Source organism: Cyprinus carpio, chromosome A14, assembly GCF_018340385.1.
Source record: "Cyprinus carpio isolate SPL01 chromosome A14, ASM1834038v1, whole genome shotgun sequence".
NCBI lineage: Eukaryota > Metazoa > Chordata > Actinopteri > Cypriniformes > Cyprinidae > Cyprinus > Cyprinus carpio.
In genome coordinates, this window is record NC_056585.1 from 2,909,250 (window position 1) to 2,931,545 (window position 22,296).

At 40.3% G+C, this 22,296-nt stretch overlaps 1 long non-coding RNA gene and 1 pseudogene across 1 annotated transcript; both read right to left on the reverse strand.

Annotated features, from left to right (window-relative positions):
* Positions 1 to 8,569: 8,569 nt before the first annotated feature.
* LOC122147394 lies at positions 8,570 to 9,614 on the reverse strand. The gene is made up of 2 exons (XR_006161598.1): positions 9,134 to 9,614; positions 8,570 to 8,637 (listed from the first exon to the last, which is right to left on the reverse strand). It is a non-coding gene; the product is annotated as an uncharacterized LOC122147394 (long non-coding RNA).
* A 2,128-nt stretch (positions 9,615 to 11,742) lies between these two features.
* LOC109110589 lies at positions 11,743 to 19,107 on the reverse strand (annotated as a pseudogene).
* Between the last annotated feature and the right edge of the window lie 3,189 nt (positions 19,108 to 22,296).

Here is a 22,296-nt window from a genome sequence, read left to right on the forward strand (position 1 = left end):
ACCAAGGTACAGGAACTCAGGCTTGACAGAAGGGCAAAAGGGCACAATCGGCATACACTGCAAAACATCCTTCACATCAAAGTTACGCCTTCTTTCTTTGCGTGAACATTTGGGTGGCATTATGCAAATCTTCCCATACAGTGACATAGACATGTGGGGGCGCGTTTAAACGAGCCGTTTTAGGAGGGCGTGGACAAGTCTTAACTTTTATAAAGAATATCTCTTTGGGTTTGAGACTTTAGTCTTTGCAACTTTAGGGATCTTATCTATTCACAAACAGCTTGTAACACTCCAAAGAGAAAGGAAAACTTGAAATCGCATCATATGACCCCTTTAAAGAAGAATTGTGGAATTGCAGGAATGCGAACAACACCATACCACCCACAGGGAAACGGGCAGGTGAACGTTTCAGTCAGACGTTGCTCCAGATGTTAAAGACCTTTTGAAACACAGAAGTCCAACCAGAAGGAATCATTAAACAAACTTACCTTCACCTACAAAAGTACACAATGTGAGGTAACTGGATTTTTGTCATTTTATCTTCTGTTTGGCCATTCATCAAGACTACCGGTAGACTTGCTTTTTGGATTGACACCAGAGGGAGGGGCTGAGGACCACAAAGAATATGTAAAGAGATGGAGTCAAGGAATGCGGGAAGCATATGAGATTGCCAAAGAAAACAGCAAAAAGGTGGCAGAGAGAAACAAAAGGAACTATGAAGGAAGTAAGGAGCTTGGTGCTGCACGCAGGAGATCGTGTTCTGGTTAGAAACCTCACAGCTAGAGGAGGCACAGGAAAGCTGTGGAATCATTGGGAGGATGTGATACACACTATTGTTTGCCGAGTGGGAGAAGAAGACCCTGTCTATGAAGTGAAACCGGAACGAGGAAAAGGATGATCAAGGGTTCTACACTGGAACCTCTTGTTACCATGCAATTACCTTCCACTGGAATTGGAGCTCCAACCACAGCCAAAAGCAAAGAGGAAAACATGGGGACCAACCTCCATGGAAAGGCATTATCCTAGCTCAGAGGAAGAAGATGAAGAATGTGGCTACTATTACTTACCTGTGGTCCAGCATCAGCAACCCGTGGATAGAAATAAAGGACTAGAGGAAACAAACTTACCATTTATCAGCTCAGCGAAGTTGAGAAGGAAAGAAATGAGAGAGATGGTGTGAGAGTGGAGGAACAACCTGCAGCTGATGTTGTAGCAGATGGACTTGTGGCCTCGAGTGAAGTTAATGAGGAAGGAGAATAGGGGTGCAGATGGTCTAGGAGAGAGAGGAGACAACCAAAGACATTTATCTATGATTACCTTGGTACTCTGACATGCTATGCAGTAGAACATTTAAACCCAGTCCATTCAATATTGGATGAAGAACTTGACCCGATGGGCTCCCCTAGTACCACCAAATCAGCCAGGATACTTATACACATGCAAAGACTTATATGCATACTGAAGAAAATGAAATTAAAGGTGAAAAGGAAGTGTCTATAAGGAAGACAAGAGACTATGCTCTTCCCAAAACAGACCTTTATTGATGAACTGTAGATACAGTAACACACAATACACACACAACTTAGAACATATGGATAACACATCAACTGTGGAAAAAAAGAAGGGTGTAATGTCGGGACAACATTTATCCTAGAAGGGGAGAGTGTGGTGATTCAAAAAAATTATTAAATAAATGTGTAAAACTAAGAAAAATAGCATATAAATTATATTAGAGTGACACTGAAATTAGAACAAGTGAATGTATTTTCTGAATGCACTTTATAATGTATTATCTGTGATGATTAATGTTCACTGCTCAGCCTTGAAGGTTTCACCGATTGCTTGATTGTTTTCCCTTGAGAAGTGTTCGCCTGTTTGGGGGAGGAGCGTGCAGTTACACTTTGCATTTCAAGCGTTACACTACGTGTTTCAAGCGTTAGAAAAAATGATTTGCAGCATTTTACTGTTACTTGTAAGCATAATTCATGTATTGTGAAATTGCAGCTTCATGCTAAAGCAAAATAAATATGATCTGCATGCTTCTGATTTGCATTTTTCCGCGCTTACACTTTTGGTGTGTTTTTTTTTTCACCAAAATATGGTCAAAAGCACTGCAAGCCGGTGATTTGCAAGCGAAAACAACAGTTTAAAGAACTGCAAAACAGACGGGTCCACCTTTTTCTTGTAGCCAATCAAATGAGCCTCTCACTGACTCTTCATTTACTCTTATCTGATTGGTTTAATAAACACATAATCAACGCCAAGGCATTAATCTTCATTTATTTCAAAATAGTTCTTGCTCCAGGAATGGTACTTTTAACATACACATACAATAAAATAAATAAATAAAAATAACAATTTAATTAAAACATGCTCCTTTCATAAGCTGTGTTCATACTGAATTGTGAGCTAGTGTTAACATTATTTGATTTGGCTTTACATTGAACTTTCATAATCTGCTTACACCACTGAGCTGATGTTAAACCCCTCTCCCTCAGCTTGCGAAACTCAGTTAGTGAGAGAATCGTGCCAAAATTGTAAGTGCAGAGAAAAGAAAGACGGAGCTGTACATATCGGATTTTTTCCGGAACTTTTTGCCCCACATGCACAACAGGTCATTTAAACATTTGCAATAGTTTGGTTTTTTACACATACAGATTGGTTCTATGCAGTCAATCTGTTTTGCAGTTCTTTAAACTGTTGTTTTCGCTCGCAAATCACCGTTCACAGGCTTGCAGTGCTTTTGACTGTCTTTTGGCGAAAAAAACGTGCCAAGAGTGTAAGCGCGAAAAAATGGAAGTCAGAAGCATGCAGATCATATTTATTTTGCTTAAGCATGAAGCTGCAGTTTCGCAATACATGAATTACGCTTACAAGTAGTAAAATGCTGCAAATTTTTTTCTTATGCTTGAAACGTGATTTACAGCTTACATTATTCTGTAATATCAGAAAAGAAAATTCAGCTAAGAATTGTGTACATGTGAGTTTCTCTGTTTTTTCATCAATCAAATCAATAAACCTAAATCAGCAAAGAAGGCAATATAGCAATGTTCTGACACACTTCTGAACCTGACCGTGTTATACACGCAGCATAGAAGAGAAAATAATAATTATTAAAGAAAATCAGCTAATCAGCTGTGTTTAGGTCAGCGTACAAAGAAGGAAAAATAAAATTCAGCTAATTTGAGTGACAGTAATAAGCCCCTTCCTCTCACAGACGTACAGGCAAAGGCAGGAGAAAATACTTTCAGCTGAATAACACCATTCTTACACACACAATCTATGTGTGACAACTCTCTCTCTCTCTGTGTGTGTGTGTGTGTGTGTGTGTGTGTGTCATTAAGTATTAGGCGGATAGCTGAATGTGATTGCTGATAGGCTGTGTCCCAATCAGTGGCACCTGCACAATCCAATCACGTTTGAGAGGGAAACAACACATTTCCGAGATATTTCTTTTTTTCCGTCGCACAAATTTTTTATCGGATAGGCGTTTCGTCCACACGGAACGCCGCCCTTGGGTTTTTGTCTGGACGGCGAATCCGTATATTTTCTGATATGATGAAGTCATCAGCCCACGTCTCGCCCTAATCAGACACTGCTACGTCACATTATAGCAACAAAAACAAGAACAAACACTGAACGATTGTCGTTTTATTAACTGACATTAACACAGATTAATAAATGTATTGTTCCATGTTTGTGTCTTCTTCTCTGTTTTTAGTGTATCTCTGTGGCAGAATTACAGCGCCACATGCTGGTCTTGGCATGTATACTACATGGCTTTGCGGTTTCTTGTTGACACGGATCTTTCTTGAGACAAGGAAAAAAAAAGATCGGATTGGGGTAAGCTCCGTCTCCATGTGGACGGGGCCGAAGAAGTAACGGGTACTTATGGTTATGGATAGAAATGTAGCGGAGTAAAGAGTACAATATTTGCCTCTCAAATGTACTTGAGTAAAGTCATGAGTACTCCCCAAAAATGATACTCGAGTAAAGTACAGATCCCTCAAAATTGTACTTAAGTACTGTATTCAAGTAAATGTACTCTGTTACTGTCCGGCTCTGGTCACGGTAATGGGTGCTCTTACGGGATGTTGATGATGATGGAATAGGCCAAGTGAGGCTGTCTGAATCCATGTAATTGGAAGACTCTGGATCAGTGGAATCCATGGTTGACGGTTATATATTGATGGTTGATCCACCCAGGACATCAAAATGAACAATAATAAAATACTATGGAGCATCCAACAAAGGCAGATATGCCACTTGTCAACATTTCCTGAGTATTGCATGATTCTGTGTTTCTTAAGGTGATCTGTGGTTTTCACAGTCAGATCTTGACAGATGAAACACAATTTGCAGAGAACACTTCAGAACTCCAGAATCCTAAAGACAGAATAATCGATTTCCTCATGGGCTCTTATTTTTCTCTTTTTCTGACTCTTAACTCTCTCTGGGTGTTTGCAAGCACTGACAGAGCTGGTGTCTGTCAGGACATCATGAGATCACTTTGCCAGTTTCATACCAGTCGAACTCAGGGAAATACTCTGAGAGGGTGCAAACGATGTAGGGAAACGATTTCTTTATGTATATACTGTATAGTGCCAAGTGACTGGAACATTTTGATGAGGAAGGTGTTAGAAACAGTGACACTGAGCTATTTACTTCACTGTGTCAACAACCTTAAATTCTTCAGTGTTGAACAGCATGTGCACCTTGCATAATCATTTTCCTCTCTTTATTCTTTACCTCTCTTTCGCTAGCTCTTACCAGCAGAAACATCAAGGTGTAGTAACAGTGATGTGATTTATAGCTTCAGCATGAAGCAGATGCCCCTGATGGGTTTCATGTTCTAAAGCCATCAAAACAAAAACTGCTGAAAGAATTAAGTCAGCAGGACTTCTGTTTTGGAAATCACTCTGTGACCTAAGAAATTAAACAGGAGAGAGAGCAGTGTTCTCTGTTCTTTAGGATTATTGTGTGTCAGGGTTCTGTCTTGTGTTTGTTTCCTGTGTCTATGTTTGTCTTGTGTGTCAGCACATGGCTTTGTTGATGGTTATTCTTAGCCATGTGTTCCTCTAGCCCCTCCTCCTTGTTTCCTCTTTACCACACCCTCTTGTTAGCCCTTGTTGGTTTAATTGTGCTCACCTGTTCCTTGTGTGCCTTCCTCCCTATTTATAGTTCTCCTTGCCCTTTTATATTTGCTGGTTTGTGGTCATTCTTACCCCCCCACAGGCTGAGGCTGAGGCTGAGGCTGAGGCTGAGGCTGAGGCTGAGGCTGAGGCTGAGGCTGAGGCTGAGGCTGTGGCTGTTCATTCTCTTGCCTGCCTTGGAGTAATTTGTGTTCCTGTGGAGCCTTGTTCTGTCTTGTTGTGGTGTTAGAGTTCCTATCCTGACCTGTTCCTGCCCACTGGTTCCCTTGCCTGGCATCTGGGTTTCTTCAGAGTTTACGGTCAAGTATCTGAGCTCAGCTCTATGGGTGCTTTGCTCTGTTCTTTCCACTGGCCTGGACTTGCAGCCCCCTCTGCTGCTATAGTATTCTGCCAGTTGATGTCTGAGGCAGATCCAGTGGCCTTCCCTAGCTGTCTCTGTTTTCTGTGTTCCTGTTGTGGTATCACCTGTGCACCTCACTACCCTTTTGTATTGGGTCTGTTTTGTTAATAAACCCTTGTTACTCACACTGCAATTGGGTCCTATTTCCAGGTCCCTGACATTACAAACCGGCCACTGTCAGGACCCAGCAGATGTGTTTCACTACTCCAGTTTGCTGCAGCTATCCCTGATCCAGTCAAGTCTGTACCAGATTATACCGAGCTGGGGCTGTTCCTGAATCAGTCAAGCCAGCTGTCGACTGAGACTGCTGTGGCCATCACTGTGTCTGTTAAATCAGCTTCAGACACTCCTGAGTCCACTGAGATTGCCGCAGCCATCCTTGCTTCAAGCAAGTCTGTTCAAATCATTCCTGAGACCACTACAGTCAGTCAAGTCCGTTCCAGACTTTTGAGTTGATCCAGACCGATGTGGCCATCCCAATTGCAGTCAAGTCATTTCGGGTCATTCCTGTGTTGACCCAGGCCATTGTAGCCACTGAGTCAATCAAGCCCTGTGAGTCCAGAGATGTCTAGTTTGGTGGCCTTTGTGCCTCAAGTTACAGTTACAAAGTATTCTCCCAAGTCTCCCAGTCTATTTGACTTGTGTACAGAAGTTATGCCAGAGACTGTTCCAACCTTTCATGTCACGCCTTCACAAGTTGATCCTGCCAGTCAAGTCAATTGAGATTGCTCCTGCCTATCGTGTCATGTCCACAGAAGTTGTTCCTGTTAGTCAAGTCAAGCCCTTTGAGATTGTTCCTATCTGTCATGTCCATGGAAGATGTTCCTGTCAGTCGTGTCAAGTCCCCAGACATCACTCCTGTTGTCATGTTATGCCCATATAAAGTGTTCCTGTCTGTCCTGTTATGTCCTCTTAGGTCGTCCTTGCCAGTTGGGTCATGGCCATGGAGATGTGTTCATGTTTGTTTTGTCAAGCCCACAGAGCTTGTTCCTGCTAGTCAAGTTGTGTCCACTGAGATCATACCAGACCAGCTCTTGGCTGTTTCTGATGAGTCCCTCAGAGGATGTTCCAACTAGTTGTATTCTACTGGATAAGGCTGTTCCTGTCAGTTTTGTCTTGTTCTTGAAGATTGATCCTGTTTGTCTTGCTAAGCCCACAGAAGTTGTTCCAGCTTGTCAAGTTACACTGGCTGAGATCATACCAGACCAGCCCTCTGTTGTTTCTGATGAGTCCCTCAGTATTCTCCTGCTAATCCTGCAGAGTTCACTCCAGCCCCAGTGCTGCCTGTGTATGTCTCTGAGTTCTCCCTCCCCCTGCTTCCTGCATTATCTGGCAGCAAGTATGGTCTAGTTTGGTGGGATTGGATGCCAGGAGGTGTCCGTTAGGAGGGGGGTAGTGTAGTGTTAATTTTGCCAGCTATTTTCATTTTAGTCTTAGTCCCGGGCTAAAATGTCCTTGTTAGTTTTTATCATATTTAGTCAACATTATCTTATTTAGTTTTAGTCAACTAAGTCTCAACATCTTAGTCTGGTTTTAGTCAATAAAAACTTGACATTCTAACTATTAGTATTATTATTATTAACCTTACAGCAGTATTAATTTTGGCAGCCTCTTTTTTTTAAGTCTTACTCAAATGTACATTTTAGTTATCATATTTAGACAAACTTGTCCCATTTTTGTTTATTCAATGAAATATATGAGCATTTTAGTCAGGTTTTTTAGTCAATTAAATATTAGTCACATTTTTAACATTTTGTATAATGGTTAAACTGATCAAAAAATTCTCAAAATTTGTCATTTCAGAAATTTACTTTTGCATTTTAGGTATTGCACTTTCTCCAGTAAGCAAGAATCAGTAGAATGTGGACACATACATGCCATGGTGTATTTTACCTCATCTAGTGTACTGATTTATTATAGATTTTTTATTATATAAATCAACACCAAAGACGTATGCAATCTCTTTGTCTACATTATGAAAATTTCCTAGTAATTCCAGCCCGATCTCACTGCAATTTGTACATATTTTACGAGGTGACTAATTAATACAACCACACTTGTACAAATTCATAAGATTTTTGCCAAATCGTAGGTATTTTACGAGTTGCAAAATTTGTACGAATGACCTACACCTAACCCTGCCCTTAAACCTACCCAACACTGGGGCTTAGACAAATTGAAGAGTGAGGTCGTACAAATTCGTACGAATTAGCCACCTCGTAAAATACATACGAATTGGTCGTGAGATAGCATTGGCAATTCCATAATTGCATCCAGTGGGGACATAATTACTGATTACAATGACTTGTATTGTCTTTTTACATGTTGCATTGCATAACGCACCACGTTAACACAAAACCATGTCTGCATTTGTGATCGGAGAAACAACAAACAACAAGCCTACTCTACACTGCTTAAAACTTGCGTTTGAATCATAATATTCAAATAATTAAAATAACTCAAAGTACTTACAGTCTGTGAGTCAGAACAGCCGGCATTGTAGTCTACTCTCCCAGGATCATGAAACAGTCCTCCATAAAATGCATTGCACACATCTGAATATTTGGGTCGAACTGTTCTGGAACTGTGTTGTAAATAGAACTTAAAGTGAAAAAGTGAAACATTTACCAAGTATGGTAGCCCATACTCGGAATTGGTGCTCTGCATTTAACCCATCCAAGTGCACACACACAGCAGTGAGAAGTGAACACACCGTGAACACACACCCGGAGCATTGGGCAGCTATATCCTGCGCCTGGGGAGCAACTGGGGTTTCAGTGGCTTGCTCAAGAGCACTTCAGCCATGGGTATTGAGGGTTCATTAACCCCCCCCCACCGCCAGCACCTAGACTCGGACCTGTAACCTTCGGGTTACAAGTCCAAATCTCTAACTAATAGGCCACTGCCTAGTTGTTTCCTCTTTTGGAAGGCCAAACAAAGTAGTTTCACTTTTGTAAAGTATGGACTAGTGGTTCGTTTTAGGATGGGAGCACTACAGAAAGATTCCGGCCAGAGAATCCTTTATCAGCTTTATTTTCAAGATCAGGATGCCAATATACAAGTTTGTATAAGTGTGTATGTGGTCTAAACAGAGAAAAAGAAAGAGAAATAATGCAATGGTAAGAATAACTGATTAATAAACAAATAAAGGAATACTATACTATGCTCATTGTCATCATTCACAACAGTACAGTACATAAATAATAATCTACGTTAATACAGTGCAACAAAATATGTCACTATTATGCCCTTTAATATCTATACTGCTGCACCTTTAATTGGCTATGCAGCCTGACACTGTATCACTATAACACTCGATGCAGGTAGCACCAAATAAACAGTAAATGCACTGCACTCAAACACAGAAGCATATCTCTAAATAACTAACACAAATAAAGTCTAAATCAACATATGGAGGGGGTAATTATTGCACACAGGAAACATGTGGCATATTATATCACGCTCTGGCATCATGACTACACTAATTAGTCACGCAGTTCAACAAATAAAACTACTTCACATGAATCTCAAAACATTCTTCACAATGCAGTACAAACATGCAACAGTAGTAAAAACTTACTTGCTTTTCATAAACGCACACGAAAGTAAAGAAAAGGGTCTCTGAGTCTTCTCTCGTCATCCCTGAGCGCGAACAACTGAGCAGCACGCTGCATTTTCCTGTCCAGGCGCAGTTCACGTGATGGAGCGTTCACGCGCTTAGAAAACTTCAGCGCTGAACAAATAGGCTTTCAGACAACTTTTACAACGAAACACAGTGTCACACACGGAAGGCTTGAATGACGGGAGGCCAGCTCGAGAAAGCAGCAACAGGTGGGACTCTGCTTCATCCACGGTGAGGAAGGGTCAGGGGCTGACTGGTCATCTGTGTGATCTGGAGAATCACAGAATGGCCGGTACTCCAGGACGGCCGGCGGGCCGGCCCATCACCCGCCACGCACGCAGTCATCACCTGTTTTTTCCCCCCACTAATCTATTTCACACTCCAGTACTGTAGGTGGCAGCAATGCACCTTTAAGTTAGACGTTAGATAGAAGAAGCATAGAAACAAACAAACAATATGCATAACGCAGCCGGGTAAAAAACGGAAAGAAAAGGGTGGGGCTGAGAAGGCGAGAGAAAAAAAAAATTGCGGAATTTAGATATTGAAGCCGCTAAATGTCGCAAACTAACTAAAATATATTTAGCAGCAGCACCTCGCAGTTAAATATTAGCAGCAGTGAAGAAGTGAGCCAGACAGCTATGCAGCAACATGCCCCCAGTGATGATGATGAGGGACAGAAAGATGAGCTGGTTCCACAAGCAGATCCAGGGCAAGTAAGTATGGAACATGAGAGGAGAAAGAGAGTTACTTGCTAGGAATGATGTTAGGAAGTGATATTCAGGTTGCTACATTTTTAATGATTACAGTAGTTAAAACAGCTAAACTTCAACATTTTAGCTGTAAAATGCCACATGCAGTAGCTAATATTAAGAAATATGTTGTGCTTTTACTTTTAAAAATGTTGGTAACGTTACAGTTAATGCTTACAAACATTTGAAGGTTACATTTGTAATGGTGTATTTTCATTTAGATGTGGTATTATTATTTGCGCAGTAAGATTAATTACTACATAAATTAATTAAGATTATTAAGTAATAAATTCATTTTAAGACAGCATGGAATAGATTGTATAATACGCTGTTATAACAGCATATTATATAATCTATTCCATGCTATCTTGGAATAAAACCTGTTTTTTTTTTTTAAATCCATTCCATCATTTGTTTATTCAGGTTGAGCTTAGACCAAGAGCAGAAAAAAGACACCCACTCCAGCTCAACATCTAGTCAACATTAGTGCTATTGCTATAATTTGGATGGTATAGTATCATGAGCCACAATTAAAGTCTTGTGACACTCATGCCAGGCGTTATTGTTGTCGCGTTTCCGCGCGCCGATTGCTTTGGGCCGGGCCTAGTCAAAGTCCAGGGCCGTTTTTTAGCCCCAGTCCATCCCTGGGAAGGGTCCTCCTCACAGATCCAGGACAGTTGTGAATCATTGGATCAAAAACACTCTTTCAGTCTTTTGGAATCAGTTACCTTGTTTTTGTTGTTGTTTTTTAAACCATTTGACTTTGATATCTGGTATCTTACAACTTGTCATAAGTTGAGTTATGCAACACTGGTGTAAAAAAAAGACTCAACCCACTGCTCTGCAGATTTTGTATATCATGCTTATTTAACAGAACAGTGGGTCACCAGGACTGGAGTTGACATCCACTGATGTAAACAACACTGGGGCTCTGTTCAGATCGATACTGCTATACTTATAATTTCTGAAGTTTACAGCATGTGAAATGTGTAGAGAAATGTGAAATAGGTAGAGGATGTTGTATATGGAATGAAGAACACTGCATTATAGGATACAGTAGGCCTCTTCTATGCAAAGTACTTGAGTTTACATTCTATTTCCAATTCAGAATGAGGTAATCATATGCATTTGAAAACATATAACCCAAGAAATCTTGACATGTGATAGTAATGACAATATTGCAACTGAAATGTATTTAATTTATTAAATAACATCCATTTTGATAATAGAAGAAAAAGTTAGGTTTAGAGTAACATGAAAATGAATTTGCATTTTTGTTTCCTTTATTTCTTAGAAAATATATTAGAAAATATGTTCATTTGTATAGAAAGAAAGCTTTAAAAAATGAGGGACAGGCCTAAAATAGACAAATCGTTGCAGATTTAACCTTTTATGCACTCAAACAATTAAAGAAAGGAAAATAAATTACATCTATGATGATCCACCTATTAGAATGGAATTGAATGAAATCTTTAAACTTACACTTCAAAAGTTCCTCTAATTGAAAAATCACCCTTAAACATAAAATTAGATTAAAATGCAAAATAACTGTTTATTTAGGTGATAACACAATGTAATAATGCAGTGAATAATAATGCAAATACTGTGGAGACATCTGTCATCACTTCCTATTTAGCTAACTAAATTTTAGTTCAACAACAGGGTAATGCAATACTGTTGTGCAGCTTTGCTAGTGTTTAGAATGAATAGGCTCAGAGCTATTTTGAGGGCTCTTTTACCATTAAACATCGTACAGGATATGTTTCTGATTCCAGACTTGCAGATGTAATGAGTCAGAGGAAAATGTTGGATGTGAATTTGAAGTCAGTAGTCAAAACAAAAAGTAACTTAAAAATTTTTAAAGTCCTGAAGATATCATAAAAGTCACGTGTTCAAGCATTTGAAGAAATGAAAATTTGTATTGAAATACCCAAACAACTCAACAAAGAATGACATATTCATCATCCACATTAGATACAAAAATCCCTATCGATACCTTCAAAAAAGCAGATTATGACAAAATGGTTCTCTGACACTCCCCTTTTTCTTTTATGTAGTTTGTCTATTTCTCATCCACAACATCTGCATTTATTACATTTTCATTATGATCTATCTCTTGTTCTGTCTTCCTTTCTGATCCAAATTTTGATCCCTTTTTCTCTGTCTCCTCATTTTGTTTAATCTCATCCTCCTCTCCATCTTCATTACCTCCAGAAACCCCTGGATCATCTTCTTTGATCTTGTCCTTCTCCATGCTCTCTTATTCCTTCCTCTCTTTCTCTATCTTTGAGAGGTGATGAAAGAGAGACTGTACATAGGTAAAAACACAAGGATCTGGGTTGTTGCCCATTAGTAACATATCAGACACTTCCAAAAGGGGGCAGCAGTCAGCAAGAGATCTGAAATTGAAAGATAATTTATTTGTTTTATATTAACTGTAGACTCTCAGATGTTTGCCAGATACATATGAAACTAAAAATGCACAAAAATACTCTTTTTCACTCACCACATTTTTTTCCATATGGAATACTGCTCACATATTTACATATTTACACACACATTCAAATGTTAACATACTCTGCTGTACTGAAGGCCAGAGTGAAATTCTTCTCCCGTTCACTTGCTTTGAGGGAAAAGAAGTCAAAAGCAGAGGGAAAGAAGTGATGAACAAGTGCACAGAAAGCCAGGCCATCACTCCAAGAAGAAGAGAAGTTTTCTATGTTGACACCGTTTGAGATACAAAATATTATGAAAATAACCAGATCTCACAGGAAAACTTTTATTATTATTATTATTTTACGAGGTGTCAATTTTGTATGAATTTGTATGATAAAAAAAGTAGGTTTATTCCACTATAGGTCATACTAGCCTAATGTGTTTTGCTCATACTAATGAATGTAGTTTTGTTGGTGAACACATACTCTCAAATATACCTAAAAATGCCTTTGTAAAATTCTATATAACATCCACCCTGACTAAGTTATGTAGATTTTTTAGTTCTTCAATATAAAATTCTTATTAGAACCTGTTTATAAAAGTGAGTGTTTACAAAATTTGTGTTTTTTGGGAATTTTTAACTTACCTCATATTTCTGTGTTTTGTTCCTGCACCACTGGATAATTTTGTGTTTACCTATTTGGAATGTAATAATGAGAAATGAAAAGACGGCTCGTTTATTCTTTTTTTTTTTTTTTTTTTTTTGCGTTTAGATTCACAAGCGGAATTTCGTTTTCTTATGTTTCGTTTGTGGTTTACAAATCAGATTATAGTTGCAATGTTTCATTCGCACACATGGGCGCGCTGAAACGCTCTTTTTATCTGATTGATCAAATCGCTCCACCTTCAGTATGAGCTTTTCATTCTGTCAGACAGAATAACTGTTTTGTGCACAGATCCTTTGAAACAGAATATCTTTTCAGAAAGTCTTTTGAAACATTTCACTGGTTTGAATTTTTAAAATTTGATTCAAAGCTTCAGATAACATTGATTAATAATATAATCATTACTAAAACAGCTAAAATTTTCAGGTCTACTGTCAACAGAGGGAGTTATTACAAATTACAAATTACTGTACAAAGTTGTAAAATTACAATTAATCATGTTTTAATCTTGTAGGGTTTCTGCATCATTAATTTGTTAAAAATAGAAATATGTAGTAAAAACAATGCTTGCCCCAAACACACTGCTTGCATGCAGACAACTATTTTTTGCACTTAACCCTGCAAAACCATGCTGGTAAACCAGCTCCATTATGCTTGTCCACCAGCTAGACCAGCTCTAAACCATCATGCAGCGCTGCACAGACCGATTGGTGAATGACATCAAAGTACGGCAAGCTCGAGCACACCTGATCTGTCAGCATAGACCTACTGTATAGCTCACATTAAAGGGGTTGCTTGCAAGTCGCAGCAGCAAAAAGTATGTGCCCAGCAACCATAGGTGGAAATCTGGTTGAGTTGGATTGAAGAATCATCTGAGGATTGCCCCCCCCACCCCCCTAAAAATATTATTAAAAACCACGCTGTGCATTGTAAATAACAATGATTTATACTTTAAATAATAGTGCAATTAGTAAAACAATACAAACTGGGCAAAAATGCGTTTTAAGTTTAGAAACATTTTGAGTCTCCCCCTCCCTTGCCTCACAGTGCTTTTGTCCAAATGCCTGCTTTCCTCTTTTACATCACCTACACACACACAGTCCGGTGTGAGAAAACAAAGCCAATAGTTGTGGAACTCCAGTTAGTAAGCCTGTCAAGGCTATTTTATCCACTTAAAGATCGGATGAAGTGAAAATTTTCTCTTTAATATAGATGTTGCCAATGTATTTTTCGATGAGTCTGCTATGTTAGCAATATTAATGTTACCTGGTTGAGGGAAAGGGTTGCCAGGTTTTCACAACCAAAATACACCCAATTGCTACTCAAAACTAGCCCAAACTATCCACATTCCGGGAGCTAAAATACATGTTTTTGGGGTCGCTTCAATCCTTTTGTTTAGACGAAATTTACGCCCCTGCCAGTAGCATACTTCTGATTCAAATGTTATGCACAGTTAACAGTGAGAGGGGGGTTCAGAGACCATAGTCTAAATAGCAATATTCAGTGCTGCACTCAATCATACTCTTTATTCTGTCTGACAGAATTAAAAGCTTGTCCTGAAGGTGGAGTGATTTGACCAATCAGATGAAAGGGTCGTTTCAGCCTGCCCGTTGCAACTATAACCTTTGTAAACAAGAAAATGGAACATGAGAAATTGAACCAAAATATCATATTCCATTTGTGAAACAAAATGGAAAAAAGGATAAACAAACCGTCTTTTAATTTCTCGTTATTCCATTCCAAATGGGAAACAAAATGATCAAAATATACACAGACCCAGAATTCATTGCTGATGATGGCAGTTTTTTTTAAAGTATATAGCAATTGTGTGGCTGATCAAAACCTCAAAGCATGTGATATTGTGACAGTGATCTATATGATTATGAGGTTTATTATAAATATATCATCATTAGTAGGGTATTAATAAGATGACTTACTGGTCCTTCTGAAACTTAGCCATGGCATCTCTTCTGGTCGAGGGTCGAGCAGATGACTTGGTGGGGGCTCTAAGAGCAAAGGTTGGAGCTGTTCCACTTTTTCTTCCCAGAATTTCTGGTTTGTTCTTGATATCATCTTTAGTCTCTTTTTCTCTTTTATTTCTCGTTCATCTGTTCTCTTGTCCTCTTCTTTGTGCTTTACCTCAGGTTGTCCTTCTTTGTTGCAGGAATCATTCTCGTTCCTGTGAGGGTCACTGTTACTCTTCTTTTCTTCTTCTTCTACCTCTCGTTCTTTGTTTTCATTTACTCCTGTCTCTTTTTCTTGTTCTCCAGGTTTATGTTCTTTGATATCCTTCTCTTGTTCTTCTTTCTCTTCCATGATGTTGGCATTCTCTGTGACTCCGCCCTCTCACTCACATGCCTCAATGTCAATGGCTTCAGCTTGCGTGTTCTCTTGGTTTTCTTTATTGTTCTCATTAGTTCCACTCTCTGTAGTATCAGTCCCACCTCCTGACTCCGACTCTGCAATACATTTTATCTCCGGGGGATACACATGTTTGGCATCCTGCTAAGGGCCCATTCCAAACAAGATACATTTTGTAGTAGTGTGTTAACACAGAAAATTGCAAAAAGAAAAAGTACACTTCAGATTCCCAGATGATGCTCTTAATTAACAAAGTGTGGAATGGTGGACAATTTGTGCACTTATTTGTCACAGCTTTATTTATGTAGTGGAGGGAGAGGGGCTTTCAGGCGCCAATACTGGATGACAAAATAACTTTTCATTCACTAGATGGTACATAATGTATTTTATAAAGTATAGTTGTGTAATTTGGAACAGAACTAAATCAGTATTAACTGATTATCCACTAGTTTAGCATTCAGCAAACTATTTAACCTGATAGCTTAGCATATTGCTAACTGATTATAATAGTACTGTTTATTATATGTAGCTAACACTGCTACAAAAACACAAACAGAAAGAATCTAAATTTGTAGCCTGTAATTAAATTGGTAGTGTATATTTATTTGTTTCCATCCTCTTGCAGTTTAAATCTAGATTAAAGACCCATCTCTTTAACTTGGCTTACACATAAGACACTAATACGCTTCTAATATCCAAATCCGTTAAAGGACTTTTAGGCTGCATTAATTAGGTAAACTGGAACCGAGAACACTTCCCATAACACCCAATGTACTTGCTACATCAAGTTGAATGTATCTATGCTTATATTAGTCTGTTTCTCTCTTATTCCGAGGGCACCGTAGGTACCAGATCCAGTCTGTATCCAGATCAGATGGTCACTGCAGTCACCCGGATCCAGTACGTATCCAGCCTAGATGGTGGATCAGCACCTAGAAGGGACCTCTACAGCCCTGAAAGACAGCGGAGACCAGGACAACTAGATGAGCCCCAGATACCCCTGTAAACCTTGTCTCAGATGACCACTGGGACAAGACGACAGGAAACAGATGATTCTTCTGCACAAACTGACTTTGCTGCAGCCTGGAATTGAACTGCTGGTTTCGTCTGACCAGAGCAGAACTGGCCCCCCGACTGAGCCTGGTTTCTCCCAAGGTTTTTTCTCCATTCTGTCACCAGTGGAGTTTTGGTTCCTTGCTGCTGTCGCCTCTGGCTTGCTTAGTTGGGGACACTTCATTTACAGTGATTTTGTTGACTTGATTGCAAATTATTGCAAAGATACTATTTAAACTGAACTGAGCTGGATGATGACATCACTGAGTTCCATGATGAACTGCCTTTAATTGTCATTTTGCATTATTGACACATTGTTTTCCTAATTAATGTTATTCAGTTGCTTTGACACAATCTGTTTTGTTTAAAGCGCTATATAAATAAAGGTGACTTGACTTGACCTTTGAGTTTCCATTGGTCTGTGGCGATTACGCAATTGGTGGGTGTGTTCTGAAACTCCACCTTCTTTGACGTGCCCCCCCCCGGTTCATTTCTCATTCAACGGAGGTCAGGCAAGAGAGAACAATATCTCTTGGCTAGTCACTAGCAACATGAATACACTGGAGTATTGAATAGCTGAGCTGGCACAGATATATCCGCACCTGTACGATCGCTCGTGGAGAGACTTTAAGCTTCGTTGCAATTTCTTTCTTGGAATTAAATGCTTTCTCTGAATCTTTAGTGTCGATGACCTAGAGTTATGCAAACAGCGATGCAGAGAAACATCTGAGACAAGTTTTCCAAAGCCATGAAAAGAATTAAAGGAAAGAGTAAAGATATAAGGTAGCAAGTACCAAATACATGTGTTTCAAATAAATGTTACACCATGCTGCTGCTGCTGTTGTATTTTCAATAAGGGAATTTAAAGGGTATACAATAAATGAAATGCCAAACGAACATACAATAATAAACCTTTGTCTTTATTAAAAGTAATTCATGACACCACATAAAATATAATTTAATATAACAATTTATCCAGTTAAAATAAATGAAAATGAATAAAATAAAGTAACAAACTGACTCCAGTTTTACAGGCTATGAGACATTCACAGTTCCCATAAAGGACTGATTATGGTTCTTTTGTATTGCAAACATGTTACTTGACTGAACTGCTGCTAATCATTATTCTTTTGTCTATAATATTCTGACCATTGCTGCCCCTCACACCTTGATTGCCAACACTTCATCATTTCATCATTGTGGTGTTTAGGGGATACGCACGAGCATCGCGAGTTATGTTTACATTAATCTACACCCCACCTACAGCAGCGCGGGGGTGTCGGAATGGTCGAAAACAGTATACCGTTGCTCAGCCTTTTTGAACTTCTTTTTGCCCCCAGACGAAGAACGAAAAAGATACTTTGTGTGAAGCCTTTAGGGTAAGGGGAGAGTCTCATGTATCACATAACATAAAACATGCATTTCATTGCAACTTTGGTGTGAAAGCATCTGCCTCATATTTTGTGTGGAATGGCTATCAGTTTTGCAGTATATTTGGGGTTCCAGTGACCCTAGTAATGAAAAATCAAAATTGTTAAAAAAGAATAATAATTATAATGATAATAAATAAATAAAAAATGGGGTTGTAAATAAAACAAAGATTATTTGATCACGTTTTACAAGAATCTGTTTTTTTCTACTTCAAAATGTCATGTTTAATTTAGTGTTACTTGCTGTTTGTTTGTGACATTAGTAAATTCCGAGATAATATTTTCTACACTAATTTTTTTTAGTGTATTGTAGTAAATCAGAAATTGATCACTTAATTCCCTTCAAATATTTTCCACTGTATTATACTAATCTCATCTAATAAATATTATATTATTAAGATTGCATAATATTATTAAGCTTCAACCCTCTGTTGGAAGGATATTCCAGAAATCTAGTGTGAATACAGGTTAATTACAGCTTAGTTATCTTGATTATGTTTATGGTCAATTTCACCCCAGCATAACACATTTTAAACAAATATAGTAAAATAAATGAAAAATCAACCAAATAAACATCTGGATTGTATCTCTACAGTGTATACCAGTCAAATCTTTGCGTATGAAAAATTATTGCATTTACTCACATTTTAAATGTTGGGTCCCCACACAAAAGTAACAACATTTATCATATTATTTGTGTGATGTTATTTTGTTTATAGTCAATAAATGGTTAGCGATATAAAAAATTCAAAAGATTAGCAAACACCATCTCTTATCAACCTTATGCATAATTATAGCCCCTTTCACATTGCGATTCCGGAAAATACATAGGTAATGTGTCCCGGCAATTGTTCCCGGGTCGCTAGATTTTGCCCCTTTCACACTGCCAGTGATTACCTGGAATATGTGCGTGCGTTCACACACAACCCGTGAAGGTCCCGTGAAGACACGTGATATCAGGCGGGACGTGTTTGCATTCACACAGAAGGCGACCCGGCAATGTTCCGGCAATTTTCCGGGTCCAACGTGCAGTGTGAAAGGGGCTTATGTTTTTGAAATGTTAAAAGGGGTATGGGGTCTCTCAGAAAGAACACAAGGGTTAATGTGAGCAAAACAGAAAGTGAGAGAGATACAGGAACTGAAAAAGAGAGAGAAACATGATAATTCACTGCAACAATTACCTGGTCATTCATTACCTTTGTATCGTTGGTCACTGCGATATTCTCTGAATACTCCATTTGTCCAGAGTCATCTGTTCAAATACGAATCTCCAGTCTATCTACAGTAATCACTAGACTGACAGACAGATGATACTGTCTTCTTCCTCTATCAGCTCTGACTTTCTTCTGATTTTCTTGGTGTCTTTCTCTCTCTTCTTCCTCTCAATCTTCATCCCTCCCATCCCCCTCCGTCTCTGTCTGACCTTTTTCACAACACACACTTCATAAATAGTGTAGCACTGGTAAAACTGGCTCAGGCAGACCCACTGAGCAGCTGTTCGTGCTGGTAACCATTACACAACATTACATACACATGTAGTAGGAATAAACAGTATTGAAACACATCCAAATATAGCCTTTAATCTATTAATTGAAAATATGAACTGGTTAATATTTTTGAACCTTATTTGTATACACTAATACACTCTAAAATAAAATGTACCAAAAGCTGTCCCTGGGGCGGTACACTTTCAAAAGGTACTATATACCGTTTAGGTACTAATATGTACACGTCAGGTACTAATATGTTATCATATCATAAAAGATCATAGCACCCTCATATCAATGTTCCTCTTCAGGAACTCGAGCTGCATCTAAGACGCTTTGGGGAACGCCCCCAGCGTGAACCACTCTGAATCACGTGTGTCATCAGTCCAATGGATGGGCAAGACGTCATAGGCGGGTGACGTCAGAGACCAGGAAGCTTAAAAGCACGTGCGGCGAAGCCGGCATTAGCCTTCTGTCTTCAGCAAGCCCTCTGTGTGTGTCTGTACAAATATCTGTTGTGTCTGTCTTATTTACTGTTGTACTGGCTTGAACAATGTCAAAAGCACCCTCCAAATCAAGACACTTGGGCGAAGGCAAACAGCATTTCAAACTGTGTGTTCCTCCCTGCCCATTTCGGGTGGGGATACACACAGTTTGTGTGTTGTTTGCCTTGGTGCGGAACATGCAGAGTCGGCTCTCGAGAGCAGCTTGCCCTGCATGTTCTCCGCTCCAGGAAGGCTCTTTTTGCCAAGGGAGCCATCGCCAGCGTTCCCCGCGGCATTGGTCCCTCTTCCTCCGAGGCGGAGCGGCGATCTCGCTCCTGGGGTTCGCAGCTGGATTTGGCAGAGGGAATGGAGACGGGTGAGTCACTACCTTCTTCCTCACCTGCCAGATCCAGTGCCTGCTCTCAGGGATTGGAAGCACGCTCCAGCGCTACTTCCCCCCGGGGAGCGGGCTCGGCGCTTCACCTGTCTTCCTCTAAGGAAGTTGACGTGGTGGGCGTCGATGAGGATTGGCCCCCTCAATCGCCCCAGTATGAGGAGCTGTTGGAGGTGGTTACTTGTGCCGTGGCCAAGTTGAACATCGATTGGCCTGCCGAGAAAAAGGCTGAACCGCAGAAAAGCAAGCTGGATGAAAGCTTTCTGCGAACTAAGCCGCCACCTCCACGCTGGAGCCTGCCGTTTTTCACCGATTTGCACACCGAGGTCTGTAAATCGTGGGCAAAACCATTCTTGGCCCGCCTCTTCATTCCCGCTTCTGATCACTACGGCAACGTAGCAGGGATGAATGAGGGTGGTTATACGGAGATCGGTCTGCCAACCCTGCCGAAGTTACAGGGTGCAGCAGTCTCCTGCGAGCACCACTCTCAGTTACTGCCTGGAAACATAGCGGTGCTGATAGGCTCGCCACCTCCGCGGAGGTCTCTAGAACGGTTAGTTTGGTTGTCTCCTGCCGGTCCGCCGTTACAGGGCACCGAACTAGCTGTTCTGATTACACCAGAGGTCAGTCTCGAGAGACTGATTCCCTTAGTAGACGGTGAAAACTTAGTGAAAACTACTGCCAAATGTGTCTCAATGGGTCCTGCACACTGTAGAAAGAGGCTACAGAATCCAGTTTGGTTCTCCTCCACCTCGGTTCAACGGGATTACTCCCACCCTGGTGGGCCCCAAGCAGGCTCTGGTTATGGAACAGGAAGTACACACTCTCCTGAGGAAGGATGCTATCGAGGTGGTCCCTCCACACGACAGAGAGTCTGGGTTCTACAGCCGGTACTTCATAGTTCCAAAGAAGGATGGAGGGTTGCATCCCATTTCAGATCTGGGTCTGTTGAACTGCTCAATCAAGCAGCTGAAGTTCAGGATGCTCACTCTCAAACAGGTCATGTCTCAGATCAGATCCGAGGACTGGTTTGTCACGATAGATCTAAAAGACGCATACTTCCATGTCTCCAACCTTCCCAATCACAGGAAGTTCCTGAGGTTCGCTTTTGGGGGAAAAGCGAACCAATATCGGGTTCTTCCTTTTGGCCTTGCACTCTTAGGCCGGGTTCACACCGCAAGCGGCAGCAGAGCAGAAGCAGCGCGTATTTTTTTCGGTGCCTATGTTAACAGATGAGAGCGTTCACACCGCATGCAGACTTTGACCAGAGTGTTGCAGGAGCAGAGCAGAAGCAGCAGTGCTGCGATCGTTTCGGCGCTGGGTCTCTTAGTGCAGGTGGTAAGTAATTTTATAGTTTTTGACGCTTTCGCTGGCACACGAGCAAACAACTCAATATGGTATGGTTCTCGGACCTGATTTCCCTCCTCGACGGCTCTCCATGAAAGATTCCCGTCAGGAGGGATCTCCTCTCAAAGGCGGAGGGCACTAAAGTCCATCCCCTCCCGAAGCTGTGGAAATTATGGGTGTGGCCTCTGAGGGGGCACAACTCGTAGCTTCCGGTCTCGTTGGTGATCTCTTAGGTCCAGGAGGAAGTGCTTCAATGCTAGAAACACGGCCAGCATCTCCAGGCAGTTGATGTGCCACGTGAGATGGCAACCACTCCACAGACCACAGGCAGAGCAGCCACTTATGACCGCTCCCAAACTAGTGAGGTACGTGTCTGTCGCTTGTGTTACGTGGCAACAAGGAGCTCACAGCACCGGGCCCTGAGACAGTGTGTCAATAATGCAAAATGACAGTTAAAGGCAGTTCATCATTGAATTCAGTGATGTCATCATGCAGCTCAGTTTAGTTTAAATAGTATCTGTGCAATCAAGTCAACGATACGCTGTAAATGAACTAAGCAACTAAGCAAGCCAGAGGCGACAGTTGACTTTGATATTCTAGGTATTATCAAATTGGCAGAGTTTTGAGAACGCAAAGGACATGGAGGACTATAATGTAACAAGAGCATATACTGAGGTGCTAAACCATTCAGGGCTTTATAAGTAATAAGCAAGA